At 45.2% G+C, this 21,416-nt stretch overlaps 1 protein-coding gene and 1 pseudogene across 3 annotated transcripts in view; one reads left to right on the top strand and one right to left on the bottom strand.

Annotated features, from left to right (window-relative positions):
* The first annotated feature begins 1,620 nt into the window (after positions 1-1,620).
* Positions 1,621-11,565, top strand: LOC129529811 (protein SSX2-like; annotated as a pseudogene).
* LOC129529923 (protein SSX2) overlaps positions 3,259-21,416 on the bottom strand; it is a 38,611-nt gene continuing 20,453 nt past the window's right edge. For all 3 annotated transcript variants that reach the window (XR_010132470.1, XR_008675443.2, XM_055375987.2), the window contains exon 8: positions 3,259-3,327. The gene's annotated coding sequence lies outside the window, so the exon portion shown is untranslated. The remainder of the gene's footprint in view (positions 3,328-21,416) is intronic.

Raw genomic sequence — 21,416 nt, 5'->3', positions numbered from 1 at the left:
GTCTCCAACTCCTGACCTCAAGTGATCTGCCTGACTCGGCGTCCCAAAGTGCTGACATTACAGCATGGGACACTGTGCCTGCCCAGGAGATGATCTTTGTAACAAAGCCTCTGAAAAACTCCAAACCCTGAATCAAAAAAACATGGAGCTGGAAAGGGCCTTAGGGTAATCATCAGGTAGGTTAATTTAAAAGTTCATTAGAAACATCTGAATCGGCCAGAGTCCCCTCCAACACCACACTCAGATTGGCTGGCAGTAGCCACTTTTGCCTCTAAGATGAAACTCTGATAATTGTTCATTAAAGAAAGTGAAGGCCTGGCGAGGTGGCTCACACTTGTCATCCCAGCACTTTGGGAGGCTGAAGCAGGAGGATTGCCTGAGGCCAGGAGATCGAGACCAGCCTGGGCAACATAGTGGATGCCGTCTCTACCAAAAATAAAAAACTAGCTGGGTGTGGTGGCGTGTGCCTGTAGTCCCAACTAGATCGGAAGCTGAAGTGGGAGAATCCCTTGAGCCTGGGAGATCGAGGCTGCAGTGAGCTGTACTTGCATCACCGCACTCCAGCCTGGGCGACAGAGTGTGATCATGTCAAAAAAAAAAAAAAAAAAAAGAAAGAAAACAACAACAACAACACACACACACACACACACACACACACAAATGTAACGTATCAGAACTTGGTGTAACTTCAGCCCTTCACAAGGAGAGAAACACATTTGTGGAGAGGGGACCATGTTCACTCTTTATCTATCCATGATAGACAGATAGTCCGGAGCTTTATATACCCATGGAACCTAAGGAAAAATGTTGCCTGTCATAACTCACAATCTTCCAGCCACCCTTCCTTGTATCTGTCTTGTGGGCTTGGGGAACCAACTTATGGATCCCATCGTCCCAGGGAGAAAGAAAAATCAAATCCTTCATTATCTCTTTTAGGGTATGCTCCCCTCTATTTGCATGGAGGATGCGGCATTCAATATCTAGTAGCCGAATGTTACATTTGGGTAATACAGAACTATATTGGGATAAAATAGAATTTGTTTCCTCTGAGACACAGGTAGAGGTACGTCCACACTGACCTGGGTGGCAGCCACCTCTTCCTGCAGTGCCAGGCAGGGCATGCTCACAGATCTGGGAAACCTCTTGCTCCTGGAGCCCCACAACCTCCTTCCTGGCATCCTCTCCCTCTGGTGGCTGTGACAGCCCACACTTGGCCTTGGGTCTTCCCTGCTTCTTTGCCTGCCCCTCTTCTGCCCACCCTGCATATCTCTGTCTCCCACTGTCCCTGCTGTGACCACGACTGCCTGCCCTCCCTACACTCTCTCTCTCCTAGGGCTCCTTGTCTTCGGTAAATGAACCCACAGCCTTTACATTTTGATTGGAAACAGAGCCTGGGGCTTGTTCAGTTCTCCCTCCTTCCATCACACACCTGTCCGCCTTAATGTTTCTGAAGTCAGTGAGCTCCAAACTCAACTCCTCCTGCACCTGCCAGGTGTAGGACCTGTGACAAGACGCCTACCATCTGTCTGGGACTCTGTCTCTCATCTATCATATAGGCATAATGATGATAGTGTCCTCCTTCTAAGGCTGGGGAGAACCAGGAGGCCAAGGTGATGGGCTATGGATGGTCAAAACAGCTGCAACCCTGCCTCCACCTGGGGCTGCTGTTTCAAGTCCATTGTGTGTGAATGGAGCTTTGATGTCTCCATTGACACGCAATGGTTTGTTCTAAAATAGACTCCTGTCTGCCCTTCCCTTCCCCACAACTGTTTCACCTCTGTACCGTGCAATGGTACCTGTGAGAAAGAACTGTCCCATTCCCAAATCATCATCCCCACCCCAGCCCCCAGGCCCTTGGTTGGTGAGACCCTTGATGGGCGCTCTCATGCTTCTGTCCAGGAGACTTTCCCACCAATTGCTCCCCTGCATGGAGACTAAGTGGACTCTTCTATTCCCTGTCCATCACAGGGTCTACAGTGCACGCATCTGCCTGATGCTTCCACGTTCCCCAGATGACGATTTCATCTGTGTCTCCTCCCACATCCACCCAAATGGACCGTCCCAGACCTTGAAACCGAAAATCATTCAGAGAGCGAAGGCCAAGATGCCCAACCACCTGCTGCAGAATCCTGCTCCAGGACTGAAGTGTATAGTCTGTATCAAAATAAAAACTGGAGGACAGGTGCTGCGGCTCACGCCTGTAATCCCAACACTTTAGGAGACCATGGTGGGAGGATTGCTTTGGCCCAGGAGTTTAAGCCCAGCCTGGGTAACATAGAGAGACTTTCTTGACAAAACCTTAAAAAACTTAGTGGGTCATGATGGTGCATGCCTGTAGTCACAGCTTCTCTGGAGGCTAAGGTGGGAGGATCACTTGAGCCCACGAGTTCAAGGCTGCATTGAACTATGATCATGCCACTGCACTTTAGCCTGGGCAGTGCAAGACCCCTTCTCTAGAAAAAACAAACAAACAAAGAAACCCAACAACTGGAAACATCCTCCTCTGGAATGGGGGTCAGGAACATCTGTCTGCCTTGTTCCCTGATGTCTCTCCAGCACCTAGAACAGCACTCAGCACGAGAACACACTCATTAGTGTTTTGTTGAATAAATGACTCCTTTGACACAGCAATTCAACTTCTAAGAATCCTTCCTAAAGAAATATTCACACACGTGCAGAGACCTGTGTGCACATTAATGAGAGGAGCAAACAACTGGGGAACGTTTGCAAAGGTTTATTAACTGTCTGTGACTGATACGGGGAATCCGAGGAGGGGAGTACATGCTGAACAGGAAACAAATTGAGGGGGGCTTGACTAGGACTCATGGCAATGGGGAAAAGCATATGGGAGATGCTTATACTGGTACTTGGTGTGTCTGTGTGTGTGTGTGTCTGTGTGTGTGTGTTTGTGTGTCTGGTGTGTAAATGCAGAGGGGAAAATCGGAAATTAAACACTCAGATCTGCCCTCAGGAGTCACATCTGGGGAGAGAGGAGGGTAGTGCTGTTCTATGGAGAGAATACCTGACTATACTTGCTTTCTGACGTAGGTGCATGGATACACAAGCCGAAATATGCATTAAGCATGTCTTGCTCATCAACGAAAACGCTAATGTCTAACAGAATGGCACACTGCAAGAAAAAACAACGGAAACACTAACATCGAACTCTTGGCACACTAAGAAAAATGACGCTCAACTTTTCACTGTTGTGAACACTTGCTTTCACTTGCTATACACCTGATGACGAGGAGTCCGCAGCCATGCCCATGTTCGTGAAAGGTCACCACATTCTGCTTCTCATCATGGGCATGTGTCGTATCCCTGAGGCTGAGGCAAGAAGAGAGAAGGAAAGTAAGTGGCAGTGAGTTCCCACTGCCTGATAACTCAATCTCAACTCCTCCTGACCTGCAGACCCTGCACACTCTGATTCTGCCCTACCCCAGGACCTGCACAAGCCTTCCATGGTTCCTTGAAGTGAACCATCCGCTCATGCCACAGTGACTTCTTCGCCTGGGTTATCCATCCTTAGGCTAGAGGAAGGTGTGGCCCACATACAGGGCTGACCTGGGGTTCGGGAACCCACAGCATCCTGGGTAGGGAGCATCCTTGGATATACAGGGCAGGGAGTAAAAAGAGCTTGCGAAGGCCAGGCGCGGTGGCTCACGCCTGTAATCCCAGCACTTTGGGAGGCCGAGGTGGGCGGATCACGAGGTCAGGAGACCGAGACCATCCTGGCTAACATGGTGAAACCCCGTCTCTACCAAAAATACCTGGCTGTTCTCGAACTCCTGACCTCAGGTTATCCTCCCACCTCTGCCTTCCAAAGTGCTGGGATTACAGGCGTGAGCCACCACGCCCGGCCTATCCGATAGTTTTTCTGTATAACTCTTTTTTCCTGGGAAGGTGTGTCAGTCCAGACACTCCACATGAGTTTCAGGGTTTCTGGATTGATAGGTCGTAGGATACGGAGCCTCTAGAGCTGAGCTGAGCCAATTCTTCTTCCAGTCCCTAGCCTATGAGCCCCCAGAGACCCTTACAGGATTTCTGCCTTACAGTGTGGAGGGAGTCTACAGGTGGATGATATTGGTTGTAATCGCCCAGCTCAGAGGGCAGAGGGAGAGGTAGGAAAGGAATGCTCAGTTACTGGCCAGCTTTGATGAGTCTGCACTTTTTCTAGGAGCTTCCCAAGCCCCTTATTCTTTAATGTTATCAGGCCACTTTGGGCTAGCACTGGGCCAGCCCTGCCAAGTGTCTGCTCTATATGTTTACAGAACAGGTAATAAGCCTTCTAGAAAACGAGGAGAAAACAAGAATGCAACTTAGAAAGCTCCACCTGGGCTGATCCTCCATCTGTGGCCTCTGACCTTTTCCCACTCGAAGCCATCTCATCCCCCAGTGGGGCTAAACCATCAAGGGTTTTGTTACAGGAACTGTTCTGAACTCCAACCACTTCCCACTTCGTCTGTGGCATCTGCAGGGTTTGGTTTGGGAAAGAAGCCGGCAGCTATTCCTGGTTCACCATCTTCTTCTTGAACCCGATATGCCTTTACATTTTAAAAGTAATTTGAAGTCATTACTAACAACACCTAAAAGATATATACTAACTTAACCACATGACAGGCACTATTCTAAGTGCTTTACATGTATTTGCCCATTTAATCATAGCAATCAAGTGAGCTAGATAGTGTGGTTGTCCCCAGTTTACTCTTGAGTAGCCTGAGACACGGAAAGGTTATATGACTTACACAAGGTCACATAGCTTAATAAGTTGAGAAGCCAGAAACTGCACCCAAGCTGTCTGGTTCCAGAGTTTGTACTCTAAAATACTAGCGTTAAGTGGGCACAGTGACTCACTCCTATAATCCCACCACTTTGAGAGGCTGATGTGGGAGGATTGCTCGAGGTCCAGAGTTCGAGGTCAGCCTGGGCAACATAGCAAGACCCTGTCTCCACCAAAAAAAATTTTTTTTAGTTACCCAGGCATGGTGGTGCACACCTGTAGTCCCAGCTACATGGGAGGCTGAGGCAGGAGGGTCACTTGAACTGAGGAGGCTGGGGCTGCAGTGAGCCATGATTGTGCTATGGAACTCTAGCCTGGGCATCAGAGTGAGGCCCTGTCTAAAATAAAACAAAATTTAATGCTAGTGCCTTTTACCATTCTACCGTTCTATCATTCATAAACATCTGTATACATTCCCTGAACACCAAAAGAACTTCTCTTTTTTTTCCTGTCCCTCCTCCCATCTTCCATGTTTATAATACCTGGAATTTTATTTCAAGACTATAATTTTTTAAGTTTACAATCAAAAGTTTACACTTTTTAATAAATTTTACTGGTTTTCTTCTCATCATTGCTTGTTAAAATCATCTCCTTCCTCTTAAATTTACTTTTCTCTTCTCATAGACCTGTATACCAACAATGATTTCTGAAGGGTATATGTGTCATGAATTTTCTGAAATATTTTCTCCCTCATTTTGGATTATCCTGGCTGTATATAGATATCTAGGTTCAACTTTTTTGTTTGTTTTTGTCTTGTTTTGTTTTGTTTTTTGAGACAGTGTCAGGCTCTGTCACCCAGGCTGGAATGCAGTGGCACCATCTCGGCTCACAGCAATTTCCACCTCCCGGACTCAAGTGATTCTCCTGCCTCAGCCTCCCAAGTAGCTGGGACTACAGGCACGTGGCACCACACCTGGCTACTTGTTGTGTTTTTTGTAGAGATGGGTTTTGCCTTGTTGGCCAGGCTGGTCTCAATTTCCTGAGTTCAAGCTGTCCTCCCATCTTGGCCTACCAAAGTGCTGGGACTACAGGCGTGAGCCACTGTGCCTGGCCCAGAGTTATTTTTAATCAGCTCCTTGAAAAACTTCTCCATTGCATTCTCTTTTCTCTCTTTCTCTCTGGGGCCTTTCAGGATTTTATCTTTATCCTAGAAATTTTACTCCTAGGGAGTGTGTGCGTATATGTGTGAGTGTGTGTGTGTGTGTGTGTGTGTGTGTGCGCCTGTGTGTTAATCAGGTTCAGAACTAGGTGACTTTTTTCAGTTTGAAGATTCATGTGTTTGTTCAGTTGAGAAAATTCTAGAACATTATTTCTTCAAGTACCGCCTTCTCTACAGTCTTTCTACTCTTTTTTTTTTTTTTTTTCCTTTTTGAGTCGGAGTTTTGCTCTGTCATCCAGGCTGGAGTGCAGTGGCACAATCTCAGCTCACTGCAACCTCTGCCTCCCGGGTTCAAGTGATTCTCCTGCCTCAGGCTTCTACATAGTTGGGATTTCAGGCGCCCACCACCACACCGGGCTAATTTTTGTATTTTCAGTAGAGACGGGGTTTCGCCATGTTGGCCAGTCTGGTCTCAAACTCCTGACCTTAGGTGATGTGCCTGCCTCAGCCTCCAAAGGGCTGGGATTACAAGCATGAGCCACGGCGCCTGGTCCAGTCTTTCTGTTCTCTACCTCTGCAACTTCTACTGGATGAACGTTGAAACCTCTGGGCTCTATCCTCCATTTCCTTTATTATTTTCATTTCATACTTTCTATTTCATAATCCTTTTCTGCTATACGGTGAAGTAGTGCCATGCCTGAACACATTTTTTCATTGGGTTGTTCCAGTTTCTCTTACTGATATGCAAAAGCTTTGTTGTATATTAGAGATGGTTACTGTTAATTTATTGAGGATGCTTCACCAATTTCCCCAACATTTGCCTTTTTAAACAGTTTTGTGGTGTTTTTTGAATTAGATGATACTTTAATTTTTACATCGTTATGTCAGATTCATTGTTCATAGCCTTAGTGTAATATCAGGAAGTGCCTATGACACCTCAAGATGTCTTACACTGTAATATTTTCCTAAATTTTCATCTAGTTCTTTATGACTTCACATTTTCACGTTTAAGTAACTGATTTTTTTAGAATTTATTATTTTATGTGGTTTAAAGTAAGGATTTAATCTTTATTTTTTCAAATAGATAGACACTTGTCAAGCAATCATTTATTATACAACCCATCATCTTTTGCCCACTGTTTGAAAATGCATGCTGAAATTTGCGTATAGATTAGTCTGTTTCTTGACTTTCTATTTTGTTTCACTAATAAATGTTTCTATGTGCATTCATTTTTTATTGCAGCTGTAACAAATTTTCAATAGCTTAGACAACGCTGGGTGCAGTGGCTCAGGCCTGTAATCCCAGCACTTTTTGGAAATCTTTACCAACAAGGAAAAATTCTGATGTATTCTCTTTCAGTTGAATGTCCTCAGATGACTTTCGGCAGACTCTAGAGAATCTTCCCGAAGGTGAGTATCTCTCAAATCTAAATGACCAGAGAACCTTTGTCCCTCCATGGACGCAAAAACTGGTAAGAGTGGGAAAATATCAAAAATGCCCTCACTGTCTCTTTTTCCCATGTCTATCACAACACCTGATGTAGCATTGACGGCTTGATAACACTGACAGTTGTAATCCTTAACACTTCTTTTGTTTTCATAGTGATGCCAGATATTCTAAGCAGGTTACATGGATTAATTTATTTAATCCTTAAGAATACGTCTATGACGTTGTTTCTATTATTATCTCCAAATAATAACGCCTCATACATTTCAGTTGTCATCCACACAAAAGCCATGTGACTTGGCGCAAATCTTCTAAGTTCTCTGAGCTCCAGACTCCTGGGCCATGAAATGGAAGTAAAGAATCATAGTTCATGTTTTAGATTATAGTTATCAGCAAAATAATAATAACATGAGACTATCGTGGTACAGAGATGTTAGAGAATTTTCCTGAGGTGCAGTGGCAGTGGTAGTCTGATCCAGAGCTCCAAGCCATTTAAAGCTCATTCACGTTTGCATTTGTTTATGAAGTTCAGATGTTGCTCACTAGGGCTTCACCCCATAGGGCCTGCTGGTGCTTCCATTGAGACACCCACTCTCGCAACAGGAAGGACCAGCTGGCCTCTCTTCTGTTACCGGGGCCACTCACATGGCTTAGGAATAGGTTTGACTGTGGGCCCCTCCCTACTGTGAGCTCCTTGAGGGCTTTGTCTACACCTGGTGCATCCGAGAAACCCCAGTCCCAGCCCAGGGGTTTCCTTGGAGGCCCCTGAATGAGTGACTCCACAAGTACATATTCAATTCCGGTTTAGAGGGTAAAGGGATGGGGATTGGGTTGCCAGTATGGAGGCCAAATTCAAAGAAGGATCATGAAAGGTATTAATTGTTATTATTACTACATTTAAACAGTGTTTATAAGCTCAGAGAGGACTTTCCCTTAGCCTATTTTACATGTATTGTTCACTATTTCATAAGTGAGGAAGCTGAATAAATGTAGCTTAAGACTGTTGGTCAGTGACCCATCCCAGTGCAACCAGAACTGATATGGGTACCACCTCACTGAATTCCACATTCAATGTTGGTGCCTCGGTAGGCTGGTATGCCAGATCTGGTACTGCTTTCTTTGCTGCCTGGATTAATTTCAGCAAGCCATTTCTTTCCCTCTCCCTTCCCTGTATTCCTCTCCCTACACCATCTTTCCCAGCAGTGTTTTGTCCCCTCCCTATGTTTTTACATTTACCCTCCCAGCAGCTAAGAGCTTATATGGGATCCCTTGTATTTTATAGAAGCTCTTCCTTTTGTAGACCTGTGAATTCTTAGAATGCTATGCTCCAAATCTTCTGTATATCACACTCTCAATTACATGGAGATTTTTGCTGTTTGCAAGAATGTCAGTCTTAAAAGAGTGTGAAGATAAGCATTCTATCCCTGGAAACCCCATTCATTTAGGCCAATCCTTTCCCTTCTAACCTCCCCTCCCAGGTTTCTCCTAATTTAGGCAAGTGTAACTCTCCCAGCTTTGTTGAGAACGTTGATTAAGGTAATGCATGCGAAGACGCTTTGTAAGCTCTAAAGCACTATAGAAATGGCACTGATTCTGTTTATCTGTGACCTTCACATTATAAAGATCATGCCCAAGAAGCCAGCAGAGGAAGGAAATGATTAGAAGGGAGTGCCAGAAACATCTGCCCCACAAAACGACCCGAAGCAGCTGTGCCCACCCAGGAGAAGCAAATACCTCTAGAAGATTCACAAGAGATCTGGTAAGAGGAAACAATTCGGGAACAAACCCTCTGGCTTTCCTGGCTATGTTCAGGTGTGTGGATTGGGTGTGTGGCACGGACCCCAGACAAGCCTGGGTCCCGGCTGGGCTGAGGAGCTCGCCCAGCTCCAGAAGAGATGTTAGACATGACTTCCAGAGACACAGAGTGGAGTTGTCATCCATATACAAACCACGTGACTTGGGGCAAGTCTTCCAAATTTTCTCAGCTCCAGATTCCCAGTCCATACGATGGAAGTAAAGAATCATAGTTCAAAAATTGTTTGGAGACATTATATTTAGTCTAGAAGGCCTGTTGACATGAAAGGTGCTCAAGCAATTCTATCTGTAATTACCTGGGATCATGTCTTACGCAGCTCAATGCCTGATACCCAATCAGGTGTACTTCAGAGATATTGCAGGTTTGGTTCCAGACCACTGCAATAAAGTGAGTCACACATTTTTTTTGTTATTGTCGTTTCGCAGTGCATAAAAACATTACGTTTACACTATAGTGTACTCTACTAAGTGTGCAATAGCATTGTCTAAAAATGTACATACCTTAATTTTAAAATAATTCATTGATAAAAAATGCTAACAATCTTCTGAGCCTTCAGTGAGTCACACTCTTTTTGCTGGTGGAGGGTCTTGCCTCGGTGTTGATGGCTGCTGGCTGATCAAGGTGGTGGTTGCTGAAGATTGGAGTGGCTGTGGCAGTTTCTTAAAAGAACACAACAGTGAAATTTGCCACATTGATTAGCTCTCCCTTTCATGAAAGATTTCCCTGTAGTGTGTGATGCTACTGGATAGCATTTTACCCACAGTAGAACTTCTTTCAAAGTTGGAGTCAATCCTCTCTAGCTATGAAAGTCCTAGATGGCATCTCCTTCCAATAGAAGGCTATTTTATCTACATTGAAAATCTGTTGTTTCGTGTAGCCATCTTCATCAGTGATCTTAGCTAGATCTCCTGGATAACTTGCTGCAGCTTCTCCATCAGGGTTTGCTGCTTCACCTTGCACTTTTACGTTATGGAGATGGCTTCTTTCCTTAAACCTCACGAATCAACTTCTACTAGCTTCACATGTTTCTCCTGCAGCTTCTTCACCTCTCTCAGCTTTCATGGATGTGAAGAGAGTTCTGGTCTTGCTCTGAATTAGACTTTGGCTTAAGGGAATGTTGTGGCTGGTTTCATGGTCTGTCCTGACCACGCAATCTTCCTCTATTTCAGCAGTAAGGCTGCTTTACTTTCTTATTCGTGTGTTCACTGGAGTATTAGTATTATTATTTCCTTCAAGACCTTTCCTTTGCATTATATACTATTATTTCCTTCAAGAACTTTTCCTTTGCAATCACAGCTTGGCTGTTTGGTGGAAGAGGCCGAGCTTTCAGCCTGTCTTGGCTTTCAGCGTGCCTTCCTCACTAAGCTTAGCCATTTCTAGCTTGTGATTTAGAGTGAGAGACATGCGACTCTTCCCTTCCTTTGAACACTTAGTGGCCATTGTAGGGTTGTTCATTGTCCTAATTTCAGTATTGCTGTGTCTCAAGAAATAGGGAGGCCCAAGAAAAGGAAGGTAGGCAAGGAAGAGCTCTTCGGTGGAGCAGTCAGAACACACACAACATTGATCAATTAAGTTCGTCATCTTCTGTGGGTGCAGTTCCTGTTACCCCTAAAACAATTACCCACAACAGGGTGATTATTGTCAATAATAACCTAATTGCACATTTAAAAAAACTAACACAGTGTAAATGGATTGTTTGTAACACAAGGATAAGTGGTTGAGGGGATGGATACCCTATTTTCCATGATGTGATTATTACGCATTGCATACATGTATCAAAACATCTCACATACCCCATAAGTATGTACACCTACTGTATATCCACAAAAATAAACTATTTTAAAGACTAAAAAACAACAAAAACAATTGCAATAATAACATCAAAGCTCACTGATTACAGATCACCATAACAGATATACTAATAACAGAAAAGTGTAACATTGGTGAGAATTCCCCTCAAAAAATTACAGTATCTGCAAAGCACTATAAAAATGAGGTGCCATAAAACAAGGTATGCCTCTGTGCCCTTAACAAATACGTGCAGCATGAAAGGAGGTATGGGTGAATGTTCCTGTAAGTGAAGACGTTGGGAATCTAAACCTGACAACGGAAGGAGCCAGAAGCTAAAACTTTAATTGGCATTTGGCCTATGTTGGTGTGGATCTAAGGCCTCAGCCTCTCTAAGCCAGAGAATGTGAAAAACTGGATAAAGAAGGCCCATGGGCACTTGGGAGGGGGGAGGCATCTCCTTTTTTTGAGAAAACAGAGCCTAACACTCTCCAATCTACCCAGCCCTCATCTTCCAACTCTTCTTCATCATAGGACCCAAAAGGGGGAAACATGCCTGGACCCACAGACTGCGTGAGAGAAAGCAACTGGTGATTTATGAAGAGATCAGCGACCCTGAAGAAGACGACGAGTAACTCCGTAAGTGAACCTTCCACTCACCCCCCACATCCCTGCAGATGTGCTATTCTGTTATGATACTGGTATCCCATCTGTCACTTGCTCCCCAAATCATTCCCTTCTCATAATTTTCTAGTGTACAGCATTGAGGCTGAATGATGAGATTTCCCATTCTTTTTCTTTCTTTTCTTTCTTTCTTTCTTTCTTTCTTTCTTTCTTTCTTTCTTTTTTTTTTTTTTTTGGAGGGATTCTTGCTCTGTCGCCCAGGCTGGATGTGGTGGCCCGATTTCGCCTCACTGCAACTTCCACATCCCGGTTCAAGCAATTTTCTTGCCTCAGCAACCTGAGTAGCTGGGATTACACGTGTGCACCCCACACACCCGGCTAATTTTTGTGTTTTTAGTAGAGATGAACTTTCACCATGTTGGTCAGGCTGGTCTCGAACTCCTGACCTCGGGATCCACCTGCCTCGGTCTCCCAAAGTGCTGGGATTACAGGCATGAGCCACTGCGCCCGGCCGATTTCCCATGCTCTTTCTACTCTCTACCCTGTATATCCAGTGATGCTCCCTACCCAGGATGCTGTGGGGTCCCAAACCCCAGGTCAGCCCTGATATGCGGGCCACACCTTCCTCTAGCCTAGGAATGGATAACCCAGGCGAAGAAGTCACTGTGGCACGAACAGTTGGTTCACTTCGAGGAACCGTGGAAGGCGTGTGCAGGTCCTGAGGTAGGACAGAATCAGAGTGTGCAGGGTCTGCAGGTCAGGAGGAGTTGAGATTGAGTTGTCACGTGGTGGGAACTCACTGCCACTTACTTTCCTTCTCTCTTCTTGCCTCAGCCTCGGGGATACGACACATGCCCATGATGAGAAGCAGAACGTGGTGACCTTTCACGAACATGGGCATGGCTGCGGACCCCTCGTCATCAGCTGCACAGCAAGTGAAAGCAAGTGTTCACAACAGTGAAAAGTTGAGCGTCATTTTTCTTAGTGTGCCAAGAGTTCGATGTTAGAGTTTACGTTGTACTTTCTTACAGTGTGCCATTCTGTTAGATATTAACATTTTCACTGATCAGCAAGACATACTTAATGCATATTTCGGTTTGTGTATCCATGCACCTACCTTAGAAAACAAGTATAGTCAGGTATTCTCTCCATAGAACAACACTACCCTCCTCTCTCCCCAGATGTGACTGCTGAGGGGAGGTCTGAGTGTTTAATTTCCGATTTTTTCCTCTGCATTTACACACCACACACACACACACACACACACACACACAAAGTAACACTATAAGCATCTCCCATCTGCTTGTACTCCCCTCATCCGATTCCCCTCTATCAGTCACTGACAGTTAATAAACATTTGCAAACGTTCCCCAGTTGTTTGCTCCTCTCATTATTGTGCACACAGCTCTCTGCATGTGTATGAATATTTCTTTAGGAAAGATTCTTAGAAGTGGAATTGCTGTGTCAAACGAGTCACTTATTCAACAAAAAACTAATGAGTGCATACTCATGCTGAGCGCTGTTCTAGGTGCTGGAGAGACATCAGGGAACAAGGCAGACAGATGTTTCTGACCCCCATTCTAGAGGAAGATGTTTCCCGTTGTTGGGTTTCTTGGTTTGTTTGTTTGTTTCTTCTAGAGATGGGGTCTTGCTCTATCCAGGCTAGAGTGCAGTGGCATGATCATAGCCCAATGCAGCCTTGAACTCCTGGGCTCAAGTGATCCTCCCACAGCAGCCTCCAGAGTAGCTGTGACTACAGGCATGCACCATCACGCCCCACTGATTTTTTTAGGTTTTGTCTAGAGAGTCTCACTATGTTACCCAGGCTGGTCTCCACCTCCTGGGTTCAGGCAATCCTCCCACCTTGGCCTCCTAATATATTGGGATTACAGGCGTAAGCCACCGCACCTGGCCTCCAGTTTTTATTTTGATAGAGACTATACACTTCAGTCCTGGAGCAGGATTCTGCAGCAGGTGTTTGGGCATCTTGGCCTTCGCTCTCTGAACCATTTTCGGGTTCTAGGGCTGGGACGGTCCATTTGGGAGTATGTAGGAGGAGACACAGATGAAATCGTCATCTGGGGAACGCAGAGGGATGAGGAAGATGCGTGCACTGTAGACCCTGTGATGCACAGGGAATAGAAGAGTCCACTTAGTCTCCATGCAAAGGAGCAACGGTGGGAAAGTCTCCTGGACAGGAGCATGAGACTGCCCATCAAGGATCTCACCACCCAAGGGCCTGGGGGCTGGGGTGGGGACGATGATTTGGGAATGGGACAGTTCTTTCTCACAGGTACCACTGCAAGGTGCGGAGGTGAAACAGTTGTGGGGAAGGAAGGGCAGAGGGGAGTCCGTTTTAGAACAAACCAGTGTGTGTGAATGAAGACATTAAACCTCCATTCACACACAACAGACTTGAAACACCAGCCCCGGGTGGAGGCAGGATTGGAGCTCTTTTGACCATTCATACCCCATCACCTTGGCCTCCTGGTTCTCCCCAGCCTTGGAAGGAGGACACTATCATCATTATGCCTATATGATAGATGAGAGAGGGAGTCCCAGACAGATGGTAGGCATCTTGTCACAGGTTCTACAGCTGGCAGGTGCAGGAGGGGCTGAGTTTGGAGTTCATTGACTCTAGAAATATTAAGGAGGAAAGGTGTGTGTGGTGGAGGGAGGGAGAATTGAACAAGCCCCGGGTTCTGTCCCCAGTTGCAAGGTAGAGGTTGTGGGTTCATTTTCCAAGACAGGGAGCCCTTAGAGATGGAGAGTGCAGGGAGGGAGAGGCAATCGTGGACATAGTGGGGACAGTGGGAGACAGAGATGTGCAGCCTGGGCGGAAGAGAGGCAGGCAAAGAAGCAGGGGATACCCAAGACCAAGTGTGGGCTGTCACAGCCACCAGAGGGAGAGGGTGCCAGGAAGGAGGTTGTGGGGGCTCCAGGAGCAAGAGGTTCCCTAGATCTGTGAGCATGCCCTGCCTGGCACTGCAGGAAGAGGTGGCTGCCACCCAGGTCAGTGTGGACCTACCTCTACCTGTGTCTCAGAGGAAACAAATTCTATTTTATCCCAATATAGTTCTGTATTACACAAATGTAACATTCCGATACTAGATATTGAGTGCCTTATCCTCCATGCAAATAAAGGAGAGGATACCCTAAAGGAGATACCGAAGGATTTGGTTTTTCTTTCTCCCTGGGAAGATAGGATCCATAAGTTGAGTCCCCCAGCCCACAAGACAGGTGCAAAGAAGGGTGGCTGGAAGATTGTGAGTCATGACAGGGAACATTTTTCCTTAGGTTCCATGGGTATATAAAGCTCCCGACTATCTGTCTATCAGGGATAAAGAGTGAACATGGTCCCCTCTCCACAAATGTGTTTCTCTCCTTCACTATTACAGTGAAGGTCTGAAGTTCCGTCAAGTTCTGATACATTACTTTTATTATTATTATTTGTTTTTTTCTTTTTCTTTTTTTTTTTTTTGAGACAGAATGTCACTCTGTCGCCCAGGCTGGAGCGCAGTGGCGAGATCTCCCACTGCACTTCCAAGTTCGAAGGAATGTTGGGTAGGGTACGGGATCTATCTGCCATCTTGCTCCAATCATCCGGTTTTAGATATTTTATGTACTTTTGTCACTATATATGTGTAATTTTTCTCAATTTGGATTTCTAAATGGTTATTATTGGTATGTAGAAAAGCTATCTATTACTGTATATAATATTTTGTTACCTGTCTGGGTGCAGCTTCCCCTGCATTTTGGCACAAGACTCAATATGTTTTATTCTCAAAAAAACAAAAACAAAAACAAAACAAAACAAAACAAAACCTGATAGTCTGGGTGTGGTGGCTCATGCCTGTCATCCCAGCACTTTGGTAGGCCGAGGTGTGTAGATCACCTGAGGTCAGGAGTTCGAGACCAGGGTGGCCAAGATGGTGAAACCGCATCTCTTCTAAAAATACAAAATAAAAAAAAAATTAGCCACGCCTGGTGGCGCACGCCTGTATTCCCAGCTACTAGGGCAGCTGAGACGGGAGGATCACTTGAACTCGGGAGGCAGAGATTGCAGTGAGCCAAGGTGGCACCACTGCACTCCAGGCTGGGCGACAGAGTTTCTATCTCTAAATAAAAAGAAAAAGAAAAAAAGAAAAATCACTTCACAGGCAATAGAGAGTTATAAAAGGAAGATTTCATAGAGAAGACTGATGGAAAGAAAGAAGTGTATATTTTACAGAGCTGAGCAGTTCACAGCAAAAATCACCAGAACTGCCTTTTTCTCCAAAATTATTACCCCTAAGCTATTCTACTACTGGTTCTTCTAGTCCTTCCCTCTATTCCAAATCCTCAAATTGTCCATTTTCTTATTGCAATAATTTTCCTCTGCCCAGATCTAGGTCCTCCACAACACTTAGCACTCTCTTCGAGTGTTCGAATGCCCATTGTTTTAGCTCAGGTTCCCAAGGAAACAGAATTTGGGCCATTCCGGACACCTCTAGACAGACTATACCGAGAAACCACGCCTGGAACGGTGCATGAGGAGAGGAGAGGAGAGGGAATTTACATACCTGGCTCTCACTCCTGGTTCCTTTTCTTAACGGTCAAAATTTATCCCACAGGCACGAGCTCCCCTACGCTTCTAGATTGCATCATCTGCCCCCTTGGCAGCTGTCTGGGAAGCCAGATCCCACACTTGGAAGTGTAGTTTTTCATACAATCCAAAAGTGGTAGCAGAGGCCAGGTGTGGTGGCTCACGCCTGTAATTCCAGCACTTTGGGAGGCCGATGCAGGCAGATCGTGAGGTCAGGAGTTCGAGACCAGCCTGGATAGCATGGTGAAACCCCGTCTCTACTAAAAGTACAGATTTAGGTGGGCATGGTGACGTGCACCCGTAATCCCAGATACTCCGGAGGCAGAGGTGGGAGAATCGCTTGACCTCGAGAGGCAGAGGCTGCACTGAGCTGAGATCTCACCATTATACTCCAGCCTGGACGACAGAGCGAGACTCAATCTCAAAAACAAAACAAAACAAACAAACAAACACAAAAGTGGTAGCAGAAGTCAGAAAGTCCAGGTATGTAGCTACTTTGCCTAGTTGTAAAGCAGCAGCCAAGGGTGAAAACTGAATACTCCCAGGCAAGTCCTAAGTTCACCGAGTAACTGGAGTACCCATCTGTGTTAGTTAATTGCCTTTATCTGAAGGAAAAGTAAAACTCATGTCTCTGTGACAACCAGGTGCTTACAGCTTGGAGCGAGGCACCTAGGCTAAACTCCTCTGGTGACAGGGAGACAAGGACATCACCTTCCTCAATGTTCACATTTCAAAGAGATGGCTCCAAGGCCCTGAAGAAAGACATTCCTAGGGGATGGGCATGGTGGCTCACGCCTGTAATCCCAACACTTTGGGAGGCTGAGGCTGGAGGATCACTTGAGGCCTGGAGTTCAAGTTCAAGACATTCCTGGGTTCTAGGATGGCCAGAGGCTTACAGATCAAAGGAAGAATTTACAAATACAAATTTTCTCAAGAAAATGCTCTAAGGAAAGTGAAATGGGGAAAGGTCTCTTCTTCCCTTTTGGCAACAGGAAAAATTCAATTTTATGTTTAGTTACCCTTACAATATCCCCCTTTTGTTATTGTTTTATAGTAACACTGCAATTTTCTAATTATCTCCACTGCTGTTTCTATCTTTCTCTGTGTAGTTTACAGCCACCTAGATATCCAACAAGTCCATAGTAAGATGCAAAGCAAAGCAAAGCAATTCTCAGGATTACAATAGAATGATTTTTTTTTTTCAGGACAGAGTTTCGCTCTTGTTGCCCAGGCTGGAGTGCAGTGGTGCGATGTCGGCTCACTGCAACCTCTGTCTCCTGAGTTCAAGCGATTCTCCTGCCTCAGCCTCCCGAGTAGCTGGGATTACAGGCATGTGCCACCACGCCCAGCTAATTTGGTATTTTTTGTAGATATGCGGTTTCACCATTTTAGCCAGGCTGGTCTTGAACTCCTTACCCCAGGTGATCCGCCCACCTCGGCCTCCCAAAGTATTAGGATTACAAACGTGAGCCACCATGCCCTGCCTAGAAAGAATTCTTAAATTCAGTATAATACTCCCCTTGTTTGGGCGGGGGGACCTTTAAACACATCATACTGGTTAATTGTGTCAAAGTCAAAATAAATTATAGAGACAAATCCCTAAATCAAATGCTGTATTTAGGAATCACAAAATTGCAATCCAGGGCATATACAAGGACTAGGGTGGTCTTCAGTGTGTCCAACGAACAAACAGAAGTTGGAAATTTTATTAGAAAGAAAAATGTTACATATTGTTTTGAAATGAGGCTCATTGGCCCTGGAGAAGCTGTTTCATTCACACAATCAGCTTTCACATTCCCTCTTTTGATCAACATCTTTGTTTGAAAACCTCACTGATTAACCATCTTAAAGTGAGGCTTCATTGTCACTCCATGCCAGGATGGACGTGGGCCGGTTGTCTTTGTCCCATGTCAAGGGAAAGGTAAGGGAGTCTAGATCAGGGACATGGGCCATATTTGAGCCACAAAGAGGCCAGAAGGAAAAAAAAAAAAAATCAGGCAGGTTTGTCTGGAGTTCAGCATCAAATTCCATCTTGTTAGTCCCATCTATATTAGCATTCATCTTGAAGCACTAGGCCAACATTTTCCTCTTGGTAGAACTGGCTTAACAAATATTAGACAGGCAACAAGAATGGAGCTCAAAGATCATAATACAAAAGTAATTAGCTATCGTTATTTTATTTTATTTTATTTTATTTTATTTTATTTTATTTTATTTTATTTTATTGCAATGCGGTCTTGCTCTGTCACCCAGGCTGGAGTGCAGTGGCGTGATCCCAGCTCACTGCAACCTCCACCTCCTGGGTTCAAGCGAATCTCCTGCCTCAGCCTCTCGAGTAGCTTGGATTACAAGTGCTCACCACCACGCCCAGCTAATTTTTGTCTTTTCAGCAGAGACAGGGTTTCATCATGTTGGCCAGGCTGGTCTCGAACTCCTGACCTCAAGTGATCCGCCCTCCTTGGCATCCCAAAGTGCTGGGACGGTAGGCGCGAGCCACTGCACCCAGCTATAATTAGCAATAGTATAATAAATTTAGTTTGTACAATGATTTTGAACTAAGATCCCAAGCCTAAGGGCCACCAGCTAAACAAATCAAAAGACTATGGGGGAATTGAATGAGACCTCTTATAGTCTTTGAGTAGCATTTGAGGACTGGGTTGAATTAAAGCAGAGTGCCAACTCTATAAAAGGGACCACTCTATAAAAAGGATTCACTAGGTGAATCAAAGGATTTGGGAGTCATGGTCTGCCAAGTGAAAAATGTAGACATTAAGGGGATAAGAGTCTCATTATGATATGAAGACTTATTCTGATATCTTGGGAAAAGCTGTCTACAATGTGGAATCGTCAACTTCTCATCCTGATTTGTGGTTCGAATCTCTCTGGTTATGGCATTCGACAGTTTGGTGAACTTTTTGTGTGGTCCATACATCAGACACGAGACTTGTTCCTTAAAATGTATGCAGTTTGGCTAGGTGCAGTGGTTCATGCCTGTAATCCCAGCATTTTGGGAGGCTGAGGTGGGCAGATCACGAGGTCAGGAGATAGAGACCATCCTGGGTAACTCGGTGAAACCCCGCCTCTACTAAAAATACAAAAAATTAGCCGGGGATGTTGTCACGTGCCTGTAGTCCCAGCTACTCGAGAGGTTTGGGCAGGAGAATCGCTTGAACGCGGGAAGCAGAGGTTGCAGTGAGCCGAGATCTCACCACTGCACTCCAGCCTTGGCGACAGTGTGAGACTCCATCTCAAAAAAAAAAAAAAAAATTATGGTGTTTTTATCTTAGAGTATTTGTAAACCAAAAATAGCATCCTAAGCACCCCCACCCTTAACCATCTGAATGGACGTCCCCCTCAGCAAGGGCTCTTTTAAAATTAACCTGGGAGACTGTTTTAGGCCATGACAGGACTTGTGGGTCAGACATGCCTCATTATACCTCTCTGGCATCAATATCAACACAGACTTAAATCTCATAAGAAACATGTTACAACCTAGTCTCTCTGAAGTCTAGTACCTGAAGGCTTCCTCTGCAAATAAGAACTTGGGTCACCACAATCCTTTATCTCAACCCAGGCATTCCTTTCTGTTGATCCTAGGCATTTTTGTTTGTTTGTTTGTTTTTGTTTTGAGACAGAGTCTAGATCTGTTGCCCAGGCTGGAGTATAATGGTGCATTCTCTGCCAACTGTAACCTCTGCCACCCGGATTCAAGCAATTCTCCTGTCTCAGTCTACCCAGTAGTTGGGGTTACAGGCACCCGCCATCACATCCAGCTAATTTTTTTGTATTTTTAGTAGAGACGGGGTTTCACCATGTTGGCCAGGCTGGTCTCCATCTCCTGACCTCAGGTGATTCATCTGCCTCAGCCTCCCGAAGTGCTGGGATTATAGGCATGAGCCACCAGGCCTGGCGGATCCTAGGTTTTTAGAAAACCCAACCAACTGTCAACTAGAAAATTTTTTAATCTACCTGTAAGCTGGAAGCCCCTGCTTCGAGTTGTCCTGCCTTTCTGGACCAAACCAATGTATTTCTTAAATGTATTTGATTGAGTCTCCATAAAATCTGTAAAACCAAGCTGCACCCCAACCTCCTTGGGCAACTCAGGACCTCCTGAGGCTGTGTCACGGGCCATGGTCGCTCCTATTTGGCTCAGAATAAGTCTCTTCAAGTGTTTTCCAGAGTTTGACTCTTTTCATCAGCGGGCTTCAGGAACAGAGCAATTTCTGTTTTTAGTAATTTTATGGGAAAAAGTTGGATCTGGTCTAGTCTGTATGTAGATAACAAGAACTCGGCCAGGCGCAGTGGCTCAGGCCTGTATTCCCACCACTTTGGGAGGCCGAGGCGGGCAGATCACGCGGTCAAGAGATTGAGACCATCCCGGCCAACATGGTGAAACACCGTCTCTACTGAAAATACAAAAATTAGCCGGGCGTGGTGGCATGCACCTGTAGTCCCAGCTACTCGGGAGGCTGAGGCAGGAGCATCGCTTGAATGTGGGAGGCAGAGGTTGCAGTGAGCCGAGATCCCGCCACTGCACTCCAGCCTGGTGACAGAGCGAGACTCTGTCTCAAAAACAACAACAACAACACAAAAAGAAAAAAAAAAAAGAAAAAAAACACAAGAACTCGAAAAAATGCAGAGAGCTACAATCTAATAACTGGTCTATTAGAGCTTTTCTTTAGCAACATAATTTTTCTCTATACATTGATCACTTAGGAATCTCAGATTTAAAAACCTCTTGAGCATAGAAAGTGAAACCAAGGCCGACTTTAGATTTCACCTACCTTCTTAAGGTTCCTGGGCCTGACAGAAAGTGACCGTTTCTATTCACCCACTCTAAAGCCAAACACACTTGAAGTCAGGCATTCCATGCATTTTGATGAAAGCCTTGGTAATATAACCATTTTTTTTTCTTTTTGAGACAGAGTCTTGCTCTGTCACCCAGACTGGTGAGATCTCAGCTCGCTGCAGCCTCCACCTCCTGGGTTCGAGCAATTCTCCTGCTTCAGCCTCCTGAGTAGCTAGGATTACACATGTACACCACCATGCCCTACTACATTTTTTCTTTATAATTTTTAGTAGAGATGTGGTTTCCCCATGTTGGCCAGGCTGGTCTCAAACTCCTGACCTCAGGTGATCCACCCACCTCAGCCTCCCGAAGTGCTGGGATTACAGGTGTGAGTCACCATGCCCGGCCCTATAACCAATGTTTTTAATTGTATCTGTCTATAAAGAGAGAGCAGATTTTGTGTGTGTGTTTAGAAAAAAGGTGGGTCA

Source organism: Gorilla gorilla, chromosome X (genome assembly GCF_029281585.2).
Source record: "Gorilla gorilla gorilla isolate KB3781 chromosome X, NHGRI_mGorGor1-v2.1_pri, whole genome shotgun sequence".
Taxonomy (NCBI): Eukaryota; Metazoa; Chordata; class Mammalia; order Primates; family Hominidae; genus Gorilla; species Gorilla gorilla.
Note: the sequence above shows the minus strand (reverse complement) of the source record. Positions and strands in the feature narration are given on the sequence as shown.